The sequence below is a fragment of the Anser cygnoides genome, chromosome 1 (genome assembly GCF_040182565.1).
Source record: "Anser cygnoides isolate HZ-2024a breed goose chromosome 1, Taihu_goose_T2T_genome, whole genome shotgun sequence".
Classification (NCBI taxonomy): Eukaryota; Metazoa; Chordata; class Aves; order Anseriformes; family Anatidae; genus Anser; species Anser cygnoides.
Genome location: NC_089873.1, coordinates 1,528,241 through 1,552,594, shown reverse-complemented (window position 1 = coordinate 1,552,594; position 24,354 = coordinate 1,528,241). Strand labels below are relative to the sequence as shown.

The window sequence follows — 24,354 nt, the reverse complement described above, 5'->3', positions numbered from 1 at the left end:
TCCCCCTTTTTGGCCTCACAGTGACCCCCCCCCCTTAAGCCCTAAGGGTGACCCCCCCAGCCCCCTCCCCATTAACCCCCCTGCCCTGCCCGCCCCCTACAAGGGGGCTCAGGGCGGCCCCATCCCCTAAAAAAAAACCCCTTTTTGGGGTCTTTATTGGGGTTATTATCCCCCCCCCCGCGATTGCAGCCTGCCCTTCACGGACCTGCCAGCTTTAGGGCTTTAAGTTTATTTTTTTTTGGGGGGGGGGGGCTTGCAGGAAACCCTCCACACGGGTGGGCAAAGGGCTTTTTGGGGCCGGGCCCCGTCCCGAGGAGGTCCCGTTTATGTAACGTGCCGGGTTAGGGTTGTCTTCCCCCCCCCCCCCCAGCCTAGACCTGTTTATATTTTTCTTCCTCATTTTTTCCTTTTTTCCCCTTTCTCTTCTCATTCTCGCCCCCCTTTGTGGGGAGGTAAAATCCTTTTTCCCCCCCCCCCCGCCTCTCTCCGGAGCGTGGGCGGCATCGAAAACATCGGGGATTTGGTTATGGGATCGCTTTATTAATAGGTTTTGTTTACAAGGCGTGCGCCGAGAGAGAGAGAGATTGGGGGGGGGCGCGGATGGCACCCAAAATGTTCCCCCCCCGACCTCCCCCAGCAGGACCTGGGGCTGCCGGCTGCGAGGGCCCGAGGTCTGATTTAGTTCCCGGAGAGATAAAAACAAACTTATTTGGGTTTTGGGGGTTATTTTTTAGGGGGGGGGGGGGAGGAGAGCGCCGCCGTTCGTGGCAGGAGGGCGGCTTATCGAAGGAAACTTGTGCTGACGTTGGCCGGGCGCCCCGCTCCTCTCCCGGAGCCGCTCTCGGTGTATTTTGGTGGTTTTTTTTTTTTCTCTTTTCTTTTTTTTTTTTTTTTTCCTGAGCAAATAGGAAATGACTGGCGATCATGGTTGAATCTGAGCTATTTTTATCCGGGGGTTTAAAGTTACACACGCGCACAGGGCGAAGGCGAATCGCGGCCTCGATCGCGCCGGGAGGAGGGCCGGCGATTCCGGCTGGTTGGGGGTTTTTTGGTTTTTATTTTTGGGGGGGGGGCCCAAAAAAATCTTGCGTAGGGCCAGCGCCAGGAGAGGTCTGGGCTGGAGAGGGGCCGAGGCCCAACCTGAGCTGCCGCCGCTCTCCTTTTCCCCTCCCCCTGCTCTTTTTTTTTTTTTTCTCTCTTTATTATTATTATTTTTTGTCGTTGTTTGTTCGTTTGGCAGCCACCGCCGCGGACGTTTTGGGAGACAAAGAGCAGCTTTTCCGCGCCGGCGGCTTTTTCCGAAGCCTCTCCTCTCCCCCTCTCTATTTCCAGAGGCGCCGGGGGCCGCGCGCTGGTAGGTGTCGAGCCCCGAAATGCCCCCCCCCAGGCCCCGGCTGCTTTCCCCTCGCTTCCTGACGAAAGGAACCCGAGGGAGGCTCTCCCCAGAGCCCGGCTCCCCCCGTCGCACCCAAACCCCCCCGGTGACGGAGGGTTTAGGGGGGCCGGCGTCCCGCGGCCGACAAACTTGGGAAGTTGCGTGTGGGGCAGATGCCTGCTCGGCTCCCCCCCCTCCCTCCCTCCTTCCCTTCCCTCCCTGGCCTTTTTTTTTCTTTTTTTCTTTTTTTTTTTTTTGTCCAGCTCAAAAAAAACAAATCCCGCTCGGAAGCCCACCTGAAATTCGGGGCTGCCCCGAAGGAGAGGGGGGCGTCCGAAGGAATGTGCGCGGGGGCCGCTCGCCTCAAGGGTTTTGTTGTCACCTCGCTTTTATCTCCCCCCCCCCCCCCCTTGTTTTTTGCTGCCATTTTCGTGACACTTTTCCCGTTTTCGGCCTCTTTTCGCCTTCCTGCTGGGGAGTAACGGCGCGGATCTGCGGCCTGCCGGGGGGCTGCTTTTAGGAGGGGGGGCGACATCTCGAGCAAACGCCTCCTCCTCCCGCCCTGCCAGGTTTAGGAGCCGAGCGGGGGGGCTTTTTTTTTTTTTTTCCCTCTTTTCCCCCCTTATTTTCAATCCTAACACGTCCGGGGCCTTTTGTGGACGCCCCTTTGTGAGCGGGGAAGGGGGGGGGGGGGAGAGGTCGCTCGGGATCTCCCCGTGGATTTCCCGGGGAAGGGGGGGGGGAAGGTGGGGTGGGGGGGGGGAGCCGGCTGCTCGCCTTCGTGCCCCTTGCCGACGTTTAATAATCGCCTCGGCGGCGATGTGCTGAAACTCGCAGTCCCTCGCTCATTGTTTCTCCCCTGCTCGCGCCGGGCCTGCAGCGGGCGTCCCCGTGTCCTGGGATGGATTGGGGGGGGGGTGGGGGGGGTTGCAGCCCTCGTTACGGTCACCCAAACTTTTCCCGGCGACCCCCAAACCCTTACGGAGCCGGGGGCGCTGCCTGCCGGGGCGTCCCCCGCGCCCCCAAAACGTTCGGGGATCAGCCGGCCGCCATCCTCGGGGGCGTTGCGCCGGGCGCCTCTTTGGGGAGCCCCCAGCCCTTGGCTCCCGGGGGATCCCCCCCACCCTGTTCGGTTTCCCCCCGAGCTTTTTGGGGGCGAGCCTTCGGCCTCCTCGGCGCGGTGTTTTTGCGGGCGAGAGGCCTCGGGCAGAGCTCGCAACTCCGCGGATTGGCTGCTCTGTTACCACCCGGAAACCGCGGCCGGGGCGGAGCGAGCCGCCAGCTGATGGGGAGCCTTGGCCTTCCCCCCCCCCCCCCCCCCAGGCCTTCACCCCAACCGGGGGAGCACAGCCGGGGGTCCCCGAGCCCCCCCCCCCACCCCCCGATGGCCAGGCTTTGTTGCCCTACGCCGGGGCGCAGCAGGGCGAGCTCTCCGCAGCCCCCCCCCGGCCGCGAGTTTGATTTCTCGCTGATTTATTTCCCTCCTTTTGTGGGTAGATGCTCCCGGCTCTATTTTTAAGCGGCGGGGGGGGGGAAAAAAAAAGAAAAAAAAAAAAAAAAAAAAAAAGGGAAGCGTCTCCCCGCTCGGCGCAGGAAAGGAATTGGAAATCGTCCCCGTTCGTCCCCACCAGGAATCTCCCCGTTCGTCCCCACCGGATCCGCCGAGCGTTTTTCCCCCCCCCCCCCGCCTAAATCCGGGCTCGTTCCCGCGGAATAAAAGCACGAAGCTCCCGCGGGGCGTTCGCCGCTGGCGGCCCCGCGGAGACGGGCCGAGGCGAAGGGTCGGGCGCGTTTTTTGGGGCCCGGAATGCCCCTTGCCGGGGGGCTCGCAGCGCGCGTTTATCGTCCGGCTTGAACGCCTTCCAAGGGCGCGTTGAGCAACGGGGCCGTCACGTGCCTTTGTTCTCCTTGGCCTGTCCCCAGGGGAAGAGCGTGTGCGCTGGAATGTCTTGTTTTGGTAGGGCTCGGCGGCCGGCTTGCCCTCGGCGTCTTTCTCCTTTAAGGAGAGACGGTTCTGGAAAAAAAAAACTCATTTTTTTTTTCTTTCCCCCCCCCCGACCGGGATGCGAATTTCCCAACGCCGCGCCGCCTCGTGCTCTGCTTTTTTTGTGGGGCTCCGCTTTAGCGAGGTCCCCGGGGACGGGGGGTAACGGCGCGGTGGTGCTCCGGGACGCACGAAGGGGTGCTCGGGGGTTCGGTTTCGGGGCTGGGGGAGCCCCCGCCGCCTCCTCCCAGCGCCCCCAGAACCGCTGGCGCGGCTTGGGGTTCATAAACGCAACCCAGAGCGTGCGGAGCTGCCCGCCGCGCTGGGACCTCTGAATCCCCGCTTCGTCCTGCAAAACCAAACCAGCCGGGGGCGGGGGGGGGATCTCGGTTGCCTAAATGCCGACTTCCTGGGCATCGTCTCGCCGCTTTTAGGGCTGATTTTAGGGCTTTTAGGGTTTTGGATCCTTCCCGCGCCCGGACGGGCTCTTGGCCGGAGCTGGGAGTCCGCTCGTCCATCGTTGCCTTGTCGGTTTGATGGTGGGGGGCTATTGAAGCCCGGGCTCGTCGGCCGGACCCGAAAACGCGGTGGTGCACCCGCTCCAGCACCGAATTGTGCCCGTCGTCGAGCCCCTTCCAGCCCAGCCGCATGGGGATCCCCCACGGGCTCGGCCCCGTGGTTGGCAGGGGAGCGTGGCGGGTGCCGGCGCGGCTGTCGTGGGATCCCGGCGAGCTTTTTGGGAGCCCGTCTCGCCGAGCGCCCTCCGGCGTGTTCAGAACCGCTAAGAGGGACTCGTAGCAGGGCTGGGAACCTCCCAAACCCAGCTGGAGTCTTCCTACGTAGGATTAACCAGAAGACGCCCCCCCCGATGAGGCTCTGCGTGATGAATATCGCGTTTAATCCGCGCGTGCGCGCCCTGCGCCTTGTCCTGGCGCTGGCCGTGACTGTGCAGCATCGCCGAAGTCGGGTTACGGGGTGTTTTTTTAAATAAAAACACCGGTATTGTGGAAATCCGTGTGCTGGCACACGGGGCTCGCGCTTCGGAGGCTCCAGGTTTGTTGTGTCCCCTCCACTGCCTCGTGGCAGGGCCCTGTAGGGGCAGGTGGGGTCGCCCGCGCCCCTGAGGACGGACGGACGGACGGACACCCGCAGCAACTCCCGGCGTGGATCCAAGCCCCCAAACGCTCTGGTTTTAAGTTTCTTGAGCAAAGCGCTCTTTGTGGCACCCGCTGCCCTTCCCCATCCCGCGCCCCTTTTGCAGGCGAAACCGAAGAAGTGCTTAAAAATAAGAATCCTAAAAAAACAACCAACTTTCCTCCTCACCTGCTTTCTTAAATATCTCCGGAAGCGAGTCAGGGCGGCAGGGGCTGGCCGGCAGCAGGCTGTCAGGGAGGGAGCCGTCCACCCGAAACCGGCCCCGCGCGGGGCGTCGGGGCTGCTTGCAGCCTAACCCCGCGTGCCCAGCGCCCCTCGGTGCTCGGCGCCCTCCTTAAACCGCGATTTAATCGCGGTCGCAGCCAGGAGAAACCCGTCCCGGGCTGCTCTTGAGGCAGGAAAGTGCCCGCGGTTAAAAGGACGAGCGCTCTGTGCGGGTTCGCAGCCCGAGAGCTGTGTTTCGCCGCCTGCTTAAACCGGAGGGGACGTGACGGCAGGGGAAAGGTGGCTGGATTTTCTTCTCGGCTGTCCCGCGGAGGTGCGAGAGGGGCTGAACAACGGTTTTTAATACCGGCTGTGAGTTACACGCGCGGAGGAGCGGCTCGCCGCCTCGTTCTGCGCGCTCAGCTCTCCTCCTTTCCCCCCCCCCCCCCCAGCTCCGTTTCCCCGTGGGTTTTGTCCGCGCGTTTCTGGAATAACGGCCGCAGAGCAGCGCCCTTTGCGTTCCCTCGCCCAAGCGGAGCTCGCGTGACTGCAGCATCGTTTCTGCTTTCCGTCAGGTCGGCCGGCCTTGTGCTGCGAGCCGCGGGCGCCAGCGGGGAGCTGCCGGCCCCGCGAGGAGACGCCGCGGGTCTTGGACCTTCCTCCGCGTCCCCTGGGAGAGTCGGATTTCTTGCTGGCGGAACCGCGACGTTCTCCCTGATTTCATTTTTTTTTTTATTTTCCCCCGCTGCTTCCCGTTTCGTTTTCTGCCTCCTTGGGATGCTTACAGTCGTTCGTCCCTTGGTGCTGAGGCGCTTTGAATTCTCTTTGGCTGTTGCGGAGGGAATAACACGCGGCCGCTCGTCACTTGAAGCGCTCTCTGCTCAGATTTTGCCAGGTTCTTTCCCCTCCTCTCCCTGCTCGGTCCCTTTGGCCGCTTAGACCTAAGCGTTCTGTCCTCACCTTCGTTCTCCCTCACCTTCAGGTTCCTCAGGCTTTCTGGTAACGATCTACCTGCGATGGATTTGCAGCCTCTTGGAGAAAGGCGACTTCACTGCCCCTTGGGCTCGCGCAGCCGTTAACAGTTCCCTGCAACGGGGCCGATCCCGGCCCGGGACTGAGGTTGGTTTTGTTGTCACCGCTGCAGCTTCCAGGAGCTGTCCTGGGACCTTAAATCGTTTGGCTTCGTCTCTTCGTCCACGAACTATGAGCCAAACCACTCATAGTTCATTTTTTTTGGCGTCCAGTGCTCCGGAGCAGGTAGAGGGTGTATCTGCGTGGACGGTTCTTAAGGTATTGTTGTTCTTCCATCGACTTTAATCCCTTTTAACCTGCAAATTACAGAACGCACCTGCACGGCCTGCCTGCGGATCACGCAGGAACGCGCGGGGGCTGGTGTAGACTCCCAGACGTCGGGGAATCAGCGTGGGGAAGGGGTTTTCAGCCTAGCCGCCCGGTTGTTCTCAGGGGGTCGAATGCTTTTCCTCCAAGGAAAGCAGGCCCCAACGAAATGTAATAATTTCTGGAGTAAATGCCGATAGAAACGTAAAATATCTTCCTCTGAGACTGTACAAATGGTGTGTCGGGGTGGATTAATCTGAAATGTTTTGTGCTGTTTGGGCGTAGCCGGCTTCATTTTTTCTTGCGATACTCCCTTAAATATGACAGTTTTAAGTCAACGTTAATGTTTTCGTTAGGGAAAGGCTGCGTTTATGACGGTTGGCGCTCTTTGAGGGGGCTTCCCCCTGGAGGCTTTTGTCACCGCCCGTGAAAGGTTGAGGTTGAAAGCTGGCAGCCGCTCGTTACGTGAATTTTGCGTTATCCCCAAATTCCGGGGGGGGGCTTTGCCGCCGGCCTCGGGCACTCCCTCCTGCGAGCGTGTAGATGCTAGGTGTGCAAATCGCCGCGGGGCGCTCCTCGGGTAACGGCTGCTGGTTCCTGGGCGGCGTCTGCGGACCCGCTGTCGTGGCTCTGTCGTGACAGACGATACCGGAGCCGAGGCGAGCAAGAGGGAAGGACGCGGAGCGAATGTTGAGAGAGGACGGACGGTGCCCGGCCCACTGGCTCACGGCCCCCGAGCGAGGCGTGGCGCCGGGAGGTGAGCTCAAGCGTGTCTGCGCTGCACGGAGGGGCTTTCACAGCCTGGAAGGTCTGAGATTGGGACTAAAACCCAGCAGGGTTTAGGGTGGGATTAGGTTTTTACGTGTTTTTTATATATCAAAAAAAAAAAAAACAAAGCACGCGGTACCGAAGCAGGCTCCCGCGTCCCCGCTTAACCTCCCGCGTGGTAAATGAGCAGCTGCAATGTTGAAACAATTGATAAATTATTAACTGGAGCGCCTCGGCGTGTTTTGGCCGTTTTGCTTTGTTTCGTCTCGACGGTGGCGGGATCGGCCGCGCGCTGGAGCTGTGAAGCCCGGCGTTGGGGCCGGAGAGAATGTCCGATAAGACGCCCGCTTTTTGGGGCAGAAAACACGGATAAGAACCTAAAACGGGTTGTGTGCTCAGGGCTGGCTGGAGCTTGAATAAAGCTTTGCTCTTCGAGGTGTTTCGGGATCTAAATGGTATTTTAAAACTGTGCTGCTGGCCTGTAGTTGGTTTTATCACCACTGTGGAGATGGCTTAAGAGTTGAGGCTCACCTTGGCTTTAGGGGCAGGTGAAGCTGCTGCTGTGAGTCTTGCTTAGTCGACTGCGAAGGGCTTGAAGACCTTCTTTATTCCAAAAAGAATCGGGTTTGGCTTTCGAATGTGTTTGTGAAGAGAGTTTGTTGGCTTTTTTTTTTTTTTAAAACTCTGTTTCAACCTTGGGAGATCCGCGCCAGGAGGAAGCTGATGCTTTTGAGACCTGGAGGAACCAACGGTGGGATGGAGTCGGTGATGGATGCAGTGCAGAACTAGCCCTCATGTCCTGGAGGTTCCCAAGCTTTTATCTGGAGAAGGTCAAGGTCCCTTTTTTAGGAGCGGAGAGAAGTTACCTCCTTGCTGAGGCCTTCAGTGAGAGCTTCTGCATCGGTGGAAGACTTCAAAGCTGGTGGAAGCTGATTCTCTTTTACCATCTCCTTTCCCCCGAAGCCAAACGAAACCGGTTACGTTTTTCTCCTGCCCCAAACGCCGTTAATTCAGCCTCGCCGACCTGCCCCTCGAATCTTTAAAGCCCCCACGGCTGAATGGGAGCGCGTGCAGGGCGCTGGTTTCGCGTAGCAGCCGTGCAGGCCCCGAACCTGGCGAGAACTGGGCCGCATGGGTCATGTCCTGCAGCCGGAGGCGTCCGTGTCGAGGAGCTGACCGTCACGGTGCTTCTCGAAGGTCGCTGCTTTTTGGCTGGCAGCAGGTGGGAAAAGAACACGTCGTGGACTGATTCCTGCGAGAGTTTTGGGGATGGCCTTGCTTTGTAATCCTTCGTAAGGTAAACGAGGCCGAAGCAGCCCTTCCAGGAGCGAAGCACTTGTGGAAATGTCAAATCCAGCCGCGGCGTGACTCAGCGTGGTTAGGCTGACTTGCCCCTCGGTGCTACCAGAGGAACCTCCCACCTATTTTGTTTCTTTTTTCCTCTTAAGGCTTTCAACTCGCCACCGTGTCGGTTGCGAAATGAGGGAAGCAGCGAGAAGAAGGAAGCTAAATCGTTGTCGCTTTGTTTATCGGGCCTGCTGTCGCAGGTAACTCAATACCTGCGGCCGAACGGAGGAATCCGTGCACAGTTATCGGGGCGAGCTTAGGTCCCAAAAGGAGAACGTGGCTTGGAGAGACTTGGGGGGGGGGGATGATGACAGCCCCGAAGTTGAGTTGTCAGAAATCAGATCCTTGTAACCTAGTCCCGGGGCCTGTGTTCCTTGAAAGGGAAGGCATGCGGGGAGCTGTGAGCTCCCCCTTTCCCTGCCTGACACGAGGAGCTGCCCCGTGCAAGGGAGCTGCCTGCTAGCGCTGCTCCGCCCTCTTTAAAAACCGGGGACCCTATTGAATTCACGTGCTTGGTGCAAAGACCTTGGATTAAAACAGATTCTGGCTTACTTGCAGCTGCTGAGAAACGTAGTCGTAACCTTTTTCTTTTTTTTTAACTTCCCGGTTTCTGCCGTATTTCCTTTTGTTTGGTGTTGGCAACGTGACCAGAAGGTTGCCGGTAAAAGGTAAGTTTAAAGACTTATCTCGTTTGGGCCACGAAGGAGCAGAGTCCGCCAGCAAGTGGCCGTGCTCTGCTGCCTGCGCCGAGGGGAATCTCCAAGCCCTGGCTGCGAGGAGTGCAGACCAGAAGAAATACGTCCCCACGGCCTCAGCGAGGTGTTGGAACTGCGAGCCCCGTTGTAGTTATCAGCCGCCGCCTGAATTTCCTGGGGATGATTCCGAGAGTCGTGTCTTGCCAAATGGGGGAAAAAAGAGAAATTGTGAACCTGAAACGATCAGCAGTAACGTTCTCATGGTGGGAAGCCCTTGCGTCCAGGAGAAGGCGTTCCTTTGCTAGTAAAGGCATGCCGCAAACGTGTCTGCTCTGAAAGAAGTGAGAAAACGCGCTGACCCACTGCGGCGAACTTGACGCCGAGTCCTGCGGGGCTTATTGACCACCGGCCGCTTAAACCACCTGCCCGTCTCTGGTGCTCGACTCAATTTTACGGATTTAGTGCGTAGATCGGCTGGGAGAGGAGCGTTTGACCCTCGGCACGCGTTGAAGCCGGAGGATTAGGTTCCTGTGGTAGGATTTGGAGCGATCGGATCCCAACGTGGGAGCTCCTCTCCCTGAGCTGCTTCCCATCGGTTCCTGCAGGCACACGTCCGTTTGTGCAGGTCCTCAGGTGCGCCCTCCTGACTCACCTCTGCAGGGACTCGCTGAAAAACTTGGCCCTTTGGACTGCCCTGCTTTAGTTTTTTTTTCTTTTAAATGTCATCTTTTGTGAAAGGAGAAATCTTTCATCGCTTCAGCGTGATGCGTCGGAAAAAGATTCTGGGTTAAGCAAAGATTTCTGTGTTGTGCCTGGTTAGTCATAGCCAGGAGCGTGTTTTTTTGGGTTATTTGGCTGTGGAGGTTCTAGCAAAGGTGATCTGAGCAAAGGGTGCTTCGGGAGACCCAAACCCTCCTTGTGCCTCTGCTTAGCACGTGTGGCTTCGGCGCCTTCCAGGCTTTTTTCCTCATTTTGGCTTTTATTCGGATTTTGTCGCTCAAGCGGGAACCAAGGGGGGATCGTGGCTGGGAACAGCTTACGTTGTAAGAAGCTGGTTTGAGTCTGCACCCGTTTCTCTGTCTCGTTAGAGCCAAAAGTTTGTCCTGTGCTTACGAATTATTGCACTTGATGTAGTTTCCTTTTTTCGATGGCAGTTTGTTCGCGAGAGCTTCCTGCGCAGTAAGGCAGGGGCGTAGCCGGAGTCGTCGGGGTCAGGAGCTGCATCAGGGCTTTTGTTTTTATTGCTCTCTTTGAGAGCCTCGGCGTACATCCAGAGGAGCAGCAAGCGGGTCCTTAAGTTGTCCTCTGTGCCTCTTGGTGGCTCCCAAAGTCACGGATTTCTTTCCTGCTACTTGAAGTTCAGCCTAACTGGGACACTTCAGGGTACTCCGCGTGCAGCTCACTTGTCAGCCTCCTGCAGACTTGGACAGCACAAGAAGCAAGTCCTGAGGCACGTGGACCCCGTAATCCCCTGAAGGTTTCACCCCAAATAACCGGGGACCTGTTGCTGAGCACCCGGGAGAAGAGAGCGCTGTCATGTGCATGGTCCTGCAGCGCTGAGGGCTTTTTCCTCCCCTTGACGAGGGGTTTCGGACCGCAGGAAATGCCTCCCTCGTTCCTCAGCGGGATGTAGGGTGGATCAGAAGCCGGAACCGCCGGGTTAACTCAAAGCCGAGGCGTTCAGGTTTGACTCACCGTTGGGTTCCTCCCTTCCGAAGCCGCCCAGGAGGCATGCAAGGACTCCGCGGTGCGCGCATCCTCCTCGTGGGAGCTGGACGGGGCTGACCAGGCTGCCCCGTGAGTCACGGAAACCCACATCAGCCGTTTTTAGGTCGTTACCAGCCTGGGCTAAATTTAGCAGATGAGCCAGAAGCGTGAGGCTTCGCGTCCAGCCTCCTGCTTGGCCCCTGTTTCCTGGGCTGGTCGCTCGGGCTGCGCCCCGCGGCCGCTCGTACGTCTGCCGGAGGCGATTCCCCGGCCGCTGCCGCTTCTGGAGCGGGTACACCACCGGGGCTCGCTCGCAGAGTTGCTAAATAACGCCACGTGAGGCGGAGGGGGAGCTCTTCGTCTCGCAGAGTACCAGCTCAAATCCCCTCTGGGTTGATGGTTCCTCCCGGAGGAGAAGCCTCTCCGGTGTCCGATGGACGGCGCGTCGGCTGCCCGCTGCTGGAGGTGTGTGCTGGATCCGGGGGTGCTCCTCTCGTTAGGGATGCTCCTCTCATTAGCATTAAAATACCCCTCAAGCAGAGAGCATCCCCCAATTCTTGCTCTCAGGCCCCACATCCCTGCTAAAATTGCAGAGATGAGTAAAAAGGGGGGAAATAACAGTTCTGCTGACGGCACGATGGAAAATGTGAAGCCCGCTGGGAGCGGAGCAGTAGTTCCGCACCTCCAAGCTGCTCTTTATTTTCCCTTGGCCGGTGGTTTCGGGATCCTGTTGGTTTGCGGTAGCCTGCTGCTTAATTGGGGGGTTTTTCCGTGGATTAGGTGCCTTGTCATCAAAACTGGCTCAGAGCGTGTCGAGTCGTCTTAATTCTGATTTCTCAAAGAAGGCTGGGGTAAATGCGTGGCTTTGAGACGCTCGCCGGGTCTGCCGGGGGTCGCCTGTAATTCGGAGCATCTGGCAGAGGTCACTGCTTGGCTTCTTGTTTTGCAGCCTGTGAGCTTTGGGGTTTGTTTTTTGTTTTTTGTTTTTTTTTCAGCTCCTCTCTGAAGGAGGAGGCACTTCAAACTCGGTGACAAAATCCCACTTTCCGGGCAGCTGCGCCGCTAACGGCCGAACTGCGTTAATTAGTTCTGAGCGCAGTTGCGGCGGTGCTCCTTTGTCCCTGCTCCAACGGTGACCCGACCAGACGATGTCAAGGAATCTTCTGTTTCTGGCCAGATTTAACGAATTACACGGAAGCGCTGCCTTTGCTCTCCGAAGCTCAGTAACGCAGGCCGAAAGCTCGGACCGGCGGTGGTCCAACAACGGCCTTTATATCGGTGGCGCGGCTCGTGTCGCGGTGGTGCGTGCCAAACCTAATTCCAAAGTTCGGTTTTAAATTGGCTGCTGCTTTTTTCTGATCCGCACGATAAACCTCGAGGTATCGCTGTCCCTCCAGGAGTAGCTTGAGGCGAGCGTTTGTCCCCCGGCTATCAGAGATACGCGGGCATAAATTGGGCTGCTTAATTTGTCAGAGCCCCCTGGGCTCTGCCTTCAGTTAACCGATGCGCCCCTCGTTAGGGGACCGAGCGAGAAGGGGATAATTAAGCCCGGGCAGATGGGCTAGAGCAAGCTCTTGGCTCGGAAGCAAGAGGGCCGGGAGATGGAGTTGCTCCCGACCTGAGCAAACACAAACTCACCCTGTTCTGGTCCCCCTCTCGGAAGGGACTTTGGACCTTGGCAGGGTGGGAAGCCCTGGGACTCTCTTCCAAGGGCTTCGAGGTTATCGGCCGTGAGGGCTCCTTCCAAACCCTTCCAGGGAACGTTCCCGGTCTGCCCCTGGGGCTCGGCGAGGTTGTTTCGGAGGAAACCGCCGGGTCGGGGCGCCGAGGACTGTGTGTTCCCTGTGTTTTAGGAACACCCGCTGCTGTTCTGCTGGTCGTGTTGTTGTAACGTGTGGTTGTTTTTTTTTTTAATATCTTTTTTTCCCTTCCTCCGATTGTGGTGGCGCCGCGTGTGCCAAAGCAGCTTGGATGCCCCCCCGCGAGGTGCCGCGGTCAAGTTTGGTTCGCGGAGCCTTCGTCACCGGGCCGGAGGAAGCCAAGGCACTCGGGACACAGCCCGGATGATTCCGTTGCCTCTTTCTTCTGGCGCAGCTGCTGAGCAAAAGCCCGGTCTTCCAAAATCCGGAAGGTATTTCGGGGGAGTGAATGCCGCGTGGCCGCCGGCCCAGGGCGAGGGCGCTCTGCGCGCCCGTGCTGCCCCGGCTCTGCCTCGGCGAGGTTTTGTCCGCGGCTGGCGAGCTCGAGCCTGCTGGTGCGTTCCCAGCCCCGAACAAAGCCCCGAAGGCTTTGTTAAGGCTTCTTCCTTGGCAACCTTTCCGCCGCGGCCCCAAAGCTTGCCTTTCCGTTGCACGAGGAAGCTCGTTTGGGGATCATTGTTCGTCTCCGGGTATGGCTCTTTCATGTCTTCCTCTTGAACACAATGCAGCTTTATACCTTAAACTCCAGGAAAATCCTGTACGGTTAATCCTTTGGGAAAGGCCAGAAAACCCTCCGAAGAGCTCCGGCCTTTTAAAAACCTTTGTTAAAAGGCGAGCGTTTCGCTTCTGGCTGCCGAAGCCGTTGATAGGAGCTGGATGCAAGCGGAATTGCTGAGCCTGGCTGGCGCACCGGGCCGCTTCCTTAAATTTCCGGGGGTGAGAAGTGAACTTCTTGCAGGTGGTTTGGTCATTGACCAACAGGGCCACGCCGTGGTAGCCGTTAGTGGCTGGGGGGGTGGGAAATGGCTCGTACAGACCCCGGGCTTGGCCTTGGGAGCGTGTCTGCCGGGGTTTTCGGGAAGCGGACCTGAACTTGGCTCCAGCTCCCAGGCCAGGCGCGGGAAGCTGAGCGACAGATCCGTCTCGTGAAGGAACCCACCACGTACAGGTGGCCGAGTGGGCTGAAGGGAGTAAAGCGAAGGCCAAACCGCTTGCTCTGTGCGCCCTGTCTGTCTACAGCCTGCCCTGGGACGTGGGATCCAGGTTGGGGATCTTCCAGAGGAAGCGCTGGGTACGTCACGGTGCTCCACTGCGCGGTAAGGATACGAGGGATTAGTCATCTAGCAGGGGTGACGGTGGCACCTGGGGTGGTTGTAGGATCCGTGTACCAACGTGTCGTCTGCAGGAAGCCCTACGCCTTTCCTTTTACACCTTTTCTTTCAGCCCAATCGAGCTGGTTCCCTGGTACCGTGCGTTTTGTTTGGTGTTTTCACCTCTCGGATTATGGATGACCTAGAAAGGAGGAGAACGGCGTCTGTAAGCTTCGACCGCTGCGTGCGAGCGAGGTCTGAAAGGCGCTCGTTCCTAAATCACTTCTTCCTGCTTCGGTTTGAGGGCAAACGGGGTGCTGGCTGTGCTGGAAGCTGTGGCTGTGGTTGCCGTAACGTGGCCAGCCCTGCGGCTCAGATGCGGGCTGTGAGGCATCTCTCCCTCCGTCCTTCGGGACGTCTCTTCGGCGTAAAACAACAAAACTCCGTGTGGGAAATCCCATCGGAGCCGTTCCTCTAAGACCTCTTTCCCGAGACAGCTTTTAACAAACCCGGGGTGGGGAGAAGCAAATCCGATCCCTCCAGGAGCTGTGGCTGGCTCCTTGCTGGGGCACAGACGAGGCGAATCTGCTCCTTATTTTTTTGCACCTGATTTCTAAATCCTTATTTTTCGCACCTGATTTCTAACAGGCGTACCGCCCTGACCTCTGACTTCAGATCTGTGCTTCCCCGCTGTGGACGCGGTATCAACAGGCTTGTTAATGAGCGTTTTGTTAACGAACCTGTCGGCGTAAGCCCCTTTGCGTAGGTAATGGCCGTGCAGCCCCACGGGCGGTGTTCGTCCCGAGGATTTTCCGCCTGCTAGCGAGCAGTCTGCGTCGTCTGCTGAGCCCCAGCGTCTGAGGAAGAGCAGAATGCAACTTCTTCTTGGGGGAAAAAAACGTGATTCGAGTGGTTTGGAAGGTACAGAAATCCCCCAGGCGCCTCGGGGCGCGACCTGCCCTGAAACAACCACCTGCGTGGGGAAGGGCATCGTGCGTTTCTGCAGGTCGGGCTCGGCGGGTGCTGGGAAGCCTGGCTTGAAGCCACGCAGCAGCTTTACCCCGTGCCACCCGAGGTCAAGGGAACCGCTCTGATCCACGGGTTGAATTCAGTTTGTTTGCTCTTGCTTCCTGCACCCGTGCTGTGGAAATGCTGGTTGTTTCTGAGGCTCGTTGTGAAGTTTTTTGGATTTATTTTTTTTTTGAGGACTGGCGGATCAAAACCCTTCTGCAGGCACTCTCAGAACTGCAGGAGCTTTGTGCTCTAATAGCGAAGTATCCTGTAAGAACCAAATGTAACTCGCGTCCCGTTTTTCAGAGGGAGAAATAATTTCCAAAATCTCTTTGAGAGACCTTTACTGCCTTTCTGGTAGGTACAGGAAGCGGGCGACGGCTCAGAAGTAGGGTGTTGGGCGTTAAGCGTGTGAGCTCAGTGACCTAGTGGTACGTCGTGGGGTATTTCCTTCTGCTCGGGGCTGGAAGGAACCCCAAAGCAGCGCCGTGCCGTAGGTGCCTCAGTCTCCCCTGGTGCGAGAGGTGCCTGCGGAGCGGCTCGGTCTCGTGGTTCTGCTCTGATGTTTCAGGTCTCTGCTCCAGCTGTCGGTTTATGGCAAAGGCCAGCAAAGCAGGCTGTCCCACAAGGCTCTTCCGCAGGTCCGGGTCGAAAGCGAGCAGAGGCCGTGCATCGAAGCAGGTGCCCCCCAGCATCTTCCCAGTCCCACTGCCCAACCAACCCCTTCGTACCTGTCTTAAAAAAGGCAGCCCGAGCAGCTGACCGTCTCGCTGTCCTCACGTCTGCTTATCGCGCGGAGCAGTTCTTGGTGTGCTGCCAGGGTTTTCGGGCTAAACCAGCGTTTCCTGGGCAGTCTCACCTCTGCTGGGGCTGTAGAACAAAACAGCAGTGAATTGTGTTCCTGGTGGGCCGCAGAGAGCTCCGTGGTGTATGCAGCCCTGATGCCGAGGGTGCGAGGTCCTGGACAGGACTTCTGGTGTCATTGCTCCTCCACCCGGCCCCAGTGCTGTAATGGTTCAAGCTCGAGTGTGTTCATGCGGCGCCTCTTCTAGCGAGGGCTTCAGGATTTTTGAAGAAGAGACAGCCCAGTGTGAAGCGCGTACTGAAACAATTTGCGGGACTCCTTCTACACCTCCTCAATTCGGCGTTAGGATGTGGCTCGAGCTGCTGCAGCGTTACCCGCGTGCCCTCGGGGAGTCTCTCTGGCCCGCTGCAGCATCCCTTGCAGGCAAGAAAGGGGAACAAAGGAAGGGGACTCCGTTCCCAGAACTAGCAACTGCTCAGTGCCAAAGCGTCTTCAAATTAAGCTGCTGTTCAGCACGACCTAGCTCCGAATGTACCAGAATGAAAATATCTGCGTTGACACCTTCTCCTTCCCCCCCCGTTAAGCTCTCTGTCGTCTTCAAAACGAAGGACTTGAGATTTCTGGAGTTCCCGTAACCGAGACCTCGTGCAGGAGCCCAGCTGCCGCCCTCCTCCGTGTCTGTGACCACAAACATGCCGCGTCCCGAGGGCTTTGGGTTCCGGGTCACCGCTGCCGAGGTGGCTCGACGCGCTTGCGCTTTCTAAATGACTGTCATTTAGACGCGACTTCTTGGGGCGAAGAAGTAAGTCAGTGAAGTCTGCAGGAATCTCAAGCTTTGTCTGAGGGACAAGGCCCCATCCTGGGCTTCCCGAGGACGCCTGTTGCTCCAGGTGAAGCGTTCACCTGCGGGAGCGCCGCGAAGCCGCCTGCTTCCAGCAGACCCGGTGCGTTCCTGAGAAATGCTCTGTGGGGCACAGCCCCTTCGCAGCGCGGTTAAATCTCACGCTCGGCGTCAGGTGTAGCACGCGTTTGGAGCCAGGCTCTCGGTTCTGTGGTTTTACAACCCCGGTTCCGCTTTCTGAAGCTTTTTTATTTTTTTTTTCGCTTCTTGAATTCTCGCGAAGAAAGGAAATCGGCTGTACCAAACGCAACTGGAAAAAGAAACGCTGGTGGGTTTTTTTTTCCTGTTATTTCACTTGAAATGCACTTGGAATTTCTCGCTTGTTTGAGAAGTTTGATTATTCCTACGTTAAATACTCGGTTCCCACCAGTAAGCACGATCGCCATGGTAACAAACTTCTCCTGATGGGAGCCGGAGCGGTGCGAACGGATCTGATGGCTCAGCTCAGGGGCAGGTGTGTGGCCCTGTAAGCTAACGCTGCTGGCGTCTGCGGGGCTTCCAGCTCTGACTTGGGTTCCCCCTGTGACCGGCTGGAAACGTCAGGGTGCTGAGCTCCGCGCAGCGCCGCGTCCGTGGATCTGGCTCAGAGCGCGAGCTCGCCGATGATTTCCGCCCTGCTCCTGCCAGGTGAGCACCTTGTGCTGACTCTTCTGGGAGGCTCGAGCGTTCGGCCAGAAGGTGCAGAGGGACACGAGTGCGTTGTGTGGGCCTTTTGCCTCTCTAATTACCCCCAGAGAAGCCCAGGCTCCGTGTTCCTGCGTCACCGCTCTGCGTTTTGCCTTCCTTTCCGATGGGATGCTTTCCTCAAACAGCGCTCGTCTCCAGCTGGACCCGTTTAAGAGGTTTGCTAAGCAGCAGTTACGGACTAATTGCCCTTAAGTCCTCTTTGTTGGGTGCATCCTCTCTTACTGAGACACGAACCAATTCCATTCCCTTGTGGAGGGGACGTTGCCTCTGTGTTGTGGTCGTGCATGGTAGCATCAGTCAAGTTGTACCGATCGCGACTTCGTTCCGACTGCCTTTCATCAAGTTCGGTCCTTTCCCTTCGCGTTTAAAAATCCCGCGTATCAGCTTCCCCTCACCGTGATGAATACAGCTCCCCACCTTTCTCTAGGAGCGCCTCAGTGACCCCGTGGAGGCCAGTTTTAAGTGATTTCGAGCCTTGCCTCCCAATGTGCCGCTCCTGGGGCTGACCAGCGGCACGTGTGGCACCAAAACAGAGGGATTCCGCAGGCAGAGCTCCGCTGCGATGCGCGTCAGAAGGTGTCACTGGGCCCTGTACGTGTTCTCCTCCCGAATCGCGCTTGGCTAACGATAGCTGGGAAAACGAGGGCCCGCTGCTTGTACGTGCTGTGTTCTTCCCTGCCTGTAAATGCAGATGAGCCGCGCGGTCATCGGCAGCGCAAAGCTGGGGTTTGGCTGCGGCGCTCGTTAGCTGCTGTCAGAGTGACGCTAATTGTGCCCTCGTCTCACCTGATTGGGAAGGATCTCGGTGCCGCGGCTGCAATTAAGTTATGACCTACCCGGTGTAAGCTCGAAAATGCGCTTTGAAATAAGTTTATTCCAGCCTGATTTCTCTGCAGCGAAAATCTCTGCTCTGCTCCTTTCCTAAACAAGCTGGAACTTTTCGAGGGGACAGCACGGGGGGGGGACAGCGAACTGGTTTGTCTCCTGGAGGAAAAAAACGGCATTACTCAGCCCAGCAAGGTAGGAGGTGCACCTCGCTGTCGTCTTCTGGTGGGAGAAGACCACTTTTGAAGCCTGGAGCGTCCTCCTTATAGGAAAAATGTTGCTTAGCTTCTAAATCCTAAATCAGTCGATAGCAGAGACTCCTCTGCAAAGCGTCTGCTGGGGGAAGAAAGCTGGCTTTTTCTCTGCCTTCTACCTTATCCTCGTTACTTCAGCTTCTTGGCACGAAGCTCGGTGCAGAGCAGCCAGACGTAAATCATCGAGAGCTCCAAAGAAAGCAAAGCCAGACCGGAGGGCTCGCTGGATTAGAGCCTCCTTCTCCCCAAGCCCCCGCTCGTACCCGTGGTGCGTCTCAGTACACGCGGCTGCGCTAGGGAAGGGCCTTTTGACGGGGTTTCTGGTTACCAGGGTGTTTGTCTCGGGGAAATTTGCCATCCTTGACATGAAATCGTGAAGGGTGTATGCAAAACAACTTGAAGATGTTCTTTCGTGTCTGATTTTGCATCTTGGCTGGCTTAAAAATCTGGTAGAGGAGCAGCGAGTGAGGGCTTTTTTTTTTTAAAGAAAAACCGCGTTTCTAACGAGAAAGCAGGCTTGTGTGCCGCGTCCAAAATAAAACCCGGCACAGGTTACTGCTCAGCTATTCACTCACCGTTCCCTAGCTTCTGGAGTGTTTTCAGTTCCCATCGTAGCCGCCGTCGTCTTGCTACCTCTGGTAGTGCCCTTCCCTCCTCCGCGCCGTCGGATCGATGGGAGTTTTGTCTCAAAAAGCAGAGCTTTGGGATTCAACGCCTCGGGTGCGTGAAGGTAAACCGCAGGTTACCCCGGTGGGGGTAAACTGCTCCGGGGCTGGCACAGCCGGGGGGGGTTGGGGATTTCTCCACCAGAACCTGCACGACGCGGTGCGCTCAGCAAACAGAGCTGTGCCCTACGGCGACGGGAATAACTAGCTTGGGGGAAAACCAGTGGATTTCAATAACGTGAGCGCGGTGAGCCCGGAGTTCTCAAGAAGTGTGCAGGGGGACTTAAAGTGCCGCCAGGAAACGGCACGCTTTTATTTCTTTATGACCCGCTTTCGTTGCAAGCGTCCTTTGCTGGTGTGCTGCGGGGGGCAGATAACGCGGTGGGAAGGAAGGGGAGCGGGAGTAAAGGGCAGGGAACTTTTACAGGGGAAAACAAGACCGGAGAAAACAGGACTGAATACAAAACGGGACCGGATATTCCCGACGCTCGAAGTGAAGCGACTTCAAAGTCCCAGTGCCGGCTGCGGCTTCACGTGTGAGGCCGGCACCTCGGGCGGCCCGTGCCAGACAAAGAGAGGAGGCAAGGCGGGTGACGAGGGCTCGGAGGCAGGGAGGCGACCGAGCTGAACGCGCTCCTCCTGCTGCCCACGCGGCAGTGCAGCCGGTGCCGCTGCTGCATCCCCGGGCTCCCGCGGGTCGCTGCGGGTTGTGGGAGTGGAACTCGCTCACCTGGGTAAGAAAACACATCTGCATAACCACTGGGCCAACACAAGAAGGTATTTATGTTGCAGGGTTCTGCTTGCAAATGCTTCAGAGGAATTCACGCCTTGATGCCTCGACCGGAGCGCTGCTTTTGGTCTCCCAGCTGGCGTGGCCGCGCGGAACAGCAGCGCTCACCTGCAGGGCTCTTCACCAAGGAGCCAAATCAGCAGTAGTCACCTGGGTTTAAACAGCCTTTGTTTGTCACTAACCATGCAGAGACAGCTAGTTAATTCCTTAGAGAGGTTCTCGGCTGCTGAGGTGGCAGAGCTGGATGACTTGATTATTCTTTAGTAATGCACACAGGTGGGGCCTTAGCTTTTTTTCCTCAAATTCAGAATTCCTTCTCTGCTCAGGTTCTTCAGCTGGAAGAGCTGTAGGTGAGTGTCCGTAAGTAGTACAACGTGTGGCAGGGATCCTCAGAAGGCAGGAACTTGCTTTTCGGTAAGATTCAAACTGAGATACATGTAGATAAATGCACAATTTTGTTCTTCCCTGAGGCTTTTCAGCTTTCTGCTCTGTCTCCTTCTTTGCGGCTGGGTGCTCACGGCCACTTGTATCACTAGGCTTGCAGAAACATTTTCAGCAAAATATTTTTAGCTGGAAAACTGATTTGCCCAAGCTTATAACTTATGTTAAATTCAAGGAAACCTAATGGAAGGGAATTTATTTTAAGGCTGAATGTTTGCCAGGAAAAAAAAAACAACCAACTAACCATCTGTTGGCCACGATGTTCACCTGGGACTTCGGGAGATCTGGGCGTGCAGTCGTACCCTAACAGATTTTTTTTTTATTCCTGCAGGGGAGATCCAGACCTACAGCAGTGGGTGGCCCTGTGTGAGGCCTCGTGGGAGGATGAGGAAATGGGAACTTGACCCTAGAAGAGGCAAATCCACAGCGGCCAGTTTATTTCTGGCTTGCTTCGGCAGTCTCTATCTCCCTAGATTTGAAAGGTTTTGTGTGTTTTGGTGTGGGCTTTTTTTTTGTCCCAAAGCAGAATGGGCAAAATGCTGTGGATCACTTTTTATTCGGGCTGAAGAAACAATTTCCTATGAGCTCAACTCGGAACAATAGAGCCTTGATCTTGATCGGGGCCTCTGGATGTGTTACTATAATGCTAATAGGTAGCGCGCTTGGCCTTTGCGCTTCTGGCACATTTCAGGCACTGTATAGGGCATCTGTAATCAGCTGCAGCAAAAATTCCCTTCTGTCTCTCTCCTAGCAACCCCTTCTGAACTGATATTTCAAAATAAGCTTGCTTTCCATATCGTCGTCTAAACATTTTTGACACTTGCTGTCATTAAAATTCTCTTAACGGTCTTGGGACGGAGATAATTTATCTTCGGGTCCTCAGGACTCCCTCCTAGTTTCTGTGGTTGTAACGTGGGCGTGCTTTTGAACTCCTTATCCGTCAGAAACAGCACCTGATTTGTCTCCAGATTTTGCCGTTTTCTCCTGGTTTGTGCTCTGACTGTGCGTGACGCGAAGTCAGATTAGTACACCTAGGTGGCGAGGAGGTAAAAGCAGCAGGGCCGCAAGTCACCTAGACTTACAGGAGCAAGCTGAGAGCCTTGAAAGGGGCTGGGATGTGTTTCTGTCGAGTGTTTCAGCGCACACGGTGTGTTACGGGCTGGTTACGTGGCTCTGATCCTGCCCCCGTGTACGCAGTGGCCGTGAGCCCTGCTCTGGGAACAGGGCAGCCTGCTCGCGCCAGCACGAATGTTGAATTACTGCTAGCATCAAGAATCTTAAAGCCTTTATCCATCAATTGATCGTTTCCTCCCATCTGCGTGATGAGGAGCGCAGGGACAGAAACAGTTCGGGGCTCAGAGGAACGCAGCTGGGCAGAGCAGACCGAAATAAGGTGAGGGGGTTGCGGGCTTCCCCCTCAATGCTGCCGGCGTGCTTCAAGTCCTTGGCGCTCCCAGGAGCGTTTTCTGCGCGCTGGCGTCGGGACCTGTTGGAAGAGGTAGGGGGGGAATCCTGGAGGCAAGCACAGCTGTCCTGGGGGATGTGACTTGGGCTTGCACTAAATACTTCGGTCGCTTCTGATGAGCTCTGTGTTCGTGCCTGGATTCCTCGCTGACCTGAAGAGCCCTCGGTTGTGGACATCTGGCCCCAAATTACCGATCTTTTTGTGGGGCTTCCTGAAGCTGTACTTGGTTCGCTGAGGTTTCAAAGCACTTCTGACTCCCTGGGAGCTACCCGAGCTTGCTGCAGGATCTGGCTCTCGTAGCTCTGAATGCAGGTGAGGGGTTTTCATTGTGCCCCTGGCTTCCTGAAGTCCTGCACGGCTCCTAAGTGGCAACTCTCTTGGATCCAGCTCTCTTGGATCGATTACTGGCGTGTTTGGAACAGGATTCATTCAGGATTTGGTTGTAAGGCTTTTGCCTTATGGAGAAAAAACAATCCATCTGATCTGAGCCAACAGTTGGGGCAGAGCTGGCATTCCTTCCTTCCAAGAAGCATTGCCCTCTGTCGTGGTGGAGCTTTCTGCTGTTCCCCAGCACTTTTCCCCCCTCTGCTTTTAGAGATTTCCTCGGTACGGTTTATAGCGACAGGGGAGATGAAGAAGCCTTCGGGTCTGCCTCAAGTTCTCCTGGAGTCTTCCTGGAGCCCTGGCTCATGCATTTAATGTTTCCTGGGGATTGTGTGCACGAAGGGAATGGCTCTGAAGACTTCCTGGGGATGGAAGGGAGCTCGCAGGGAGTAAATATTATTCTCTGTAACTGTCCATGTACTTTTCCCACTGCTGCTCTCACTGTTAGTGGATTTCAAATTCCTGAACATCTTTAGGGAAAGCTTGGTGCAAGGAGGAGGACTGCTCGCCCCGCTTGTGTTTGGCTTCGTGTGGAATTCCCCTCGCGCCCAGGAAGGTCGGCTAACACGGCTTCCTCCGTTCTGCTCGGGCGTTTCCAGACTTCTGTGTCGATAGGAGGGCTTCATTCTGAAGTTCACCTTGCTCTGAGGTTGTGTGTGCGTGTTGATAAGCAATGCGGCTGCTCCCAAACACAGCATTTGCATCCCAATGCATGTTCCTTGTGCAAATCTAACTCACCGTTCCTTTTTAGTAGGGATCTTAGGTCCTTGTCACGACAGGGAGAACAATCAAATACGGCACCGCACCACTTATAGTGTGTAGTTGGTTTTTTTAATAGTGTATAGTTGTTTTTTTTTTTAATTTGGGAACACTTAGACCTGAGTCTAAGCGCTGAAAACTCCGCTTTTATTTATGCTCAGCATTAATTTGTGCAGCCTGCGGCTGCTCAGGAGCTTGCCCCGAGCATCCAGCTCCGAGAGCTGCTTTTTATTAAGTGCCCCTTGATTGAGTCCTAAGCGAAACCATTTGTGTTTAACCCAATCTGCAAAGCTGCTCTGAGTGTTAACACACTTCGGCGTTAAACGTTTCACTCTGGGGCATCGTCACGCGCAACGGGTTCGTGTCAGAGCCCCTGTCTGAGTGGGGAATGGTTCTCCGTTAGATGGGTGCCTGTGTTTTCAAAGGAGCTCAGACTCGGTCGAGCCTACATTTAAAATGTCCTGCCGTGGCACTGGGTGACGTGAGGAGATGCGGTGACAAGTGTCCCTTAACTCCTGGGTCTGAAGGAAGCTGCAATATTAAGCTGCTAAGCTGTTCTGCCCCCAAACCTTCAGGGACAGAGCAGAGTCTGGCTTTTAGCACTGCAGGAAAACTTCTCCGATCCGGGCGTCGTCGTGCTCGAGGAGCTGGTACAAATCCTGACGGACCCTGCGGCTGGGACGGGGATGTCCTGCACAGGCTGCCAGGCTGAATCGGCCCTTCTGGAGCCGGAGCCTCTTCTCGTTGCGTGACGCGTCCTAAGCAGACTTCAGAGATGGGAATTGCGCCGAGAGCTTTGTTCCTGGTGGTAGGTCCCGAGCAGTTACGTCCTGGTGGGTCAGGGACGTGTAAGCGACCGTGTGTGTGTGTGTGCCAGGGCACGCGGGTGGTTGTTTTGCTTGGTGCCACGAAGATGGAAGAGCATCAGCGTTACTGCTGCGAAGTAGAGAGGTTTATGGGCAAATGCTGTGCCCTGAGCGGCAAGAAAACTCGTTTGCATCGAGGGAAGGATCGTGGTTGTGGAAGCTTCGGTTCCGTTTAGTCCAAGGTGTTCTCCCAAGCTTGCTGCGAAGACATTAAGCATCTTTTGTTCGACACTGTGCTCTTGCGCTTTTCTCAAAGCAGGGTGGCCTCAGGGGTGCAGAGCTGCAGCAATTTGAAGCTCAGATAGGAGAAAACCTTTAATTTCTTCCTGCTCCATTTTTCGGATGCGTCCCTCGCAATTCACATTACGATTATTGATTACAGGTAATTGCTGTAGGGTATTATTCGCAATCCATCAACCCTGATTCATAGAGTTCCTCAGCAAGTCTGGGTGCCGAAACGTCCCCGCTAATTTTCTCAACTGAGCCTTGCTTGAAACGAAAATCTCGTGCCTTTCGGTTTGCGTTCCCTTCTTCCCAAAGCACTGGCGCTTTGATTCCTTTCTTTAAATGTTGGGAAATACGGCTGGTCTCTTAGCACCCTCGCAGTGCCTCGTCGTCTCGCCCTTCTGCCATCTCTCCGAAGACGCCGAGGTTTTTTTGGTCTTGCAAGTCAAATCAACGTGAGATTGCCGTAATTTGCATCGTAGCAGTGGGAGGCCATCTGACAGCGCCGAAGGCGGCCGGGGAGAAGCGAATTCATCAGCGCTCGCGTTTGTCAGGGCAGGGATTGGGGAGAGGTCTGCTCCTCTCATCGGGGCAGGAGAGTAAACATCAAACGTGAGCGTTGGAAGGGCGAATTTCTGCCCTGAGGCTCCTCTCCAGGGCGCAGGAGTGAGAGGTCTCTGAGCGCTGCCCCTG

At 56.4% G+C, this 24,354-nt stretch overlaps 1 protein-coding gene and 1 long non-coding RNA gene across 2 annotated transcripts in view; both read left to right on the top strand.

The window, feature by feature from the left end:
* UBE2H (ubiquitin conjugating enzyme E2 H) overlaps positions 1 to 24,354 on the top strand; it is a 50,783-nt gene that overhangs the window by 691 nt on the left and 25,738 nt on the right. The gene's annotated exons all lie outside the window — the stretch shown is intronic.
* Positions 1,232 to 23,925, top strand: LOC136790827 (uncharacterized). The gene is made up of 2 exons (XR_010831535.1): positions 1,232 to 1,354; positions 5,701 to 23,925. It is a non-coding gene; the product is annotated as an uncharacterized lncRNA (long non-coding RNA).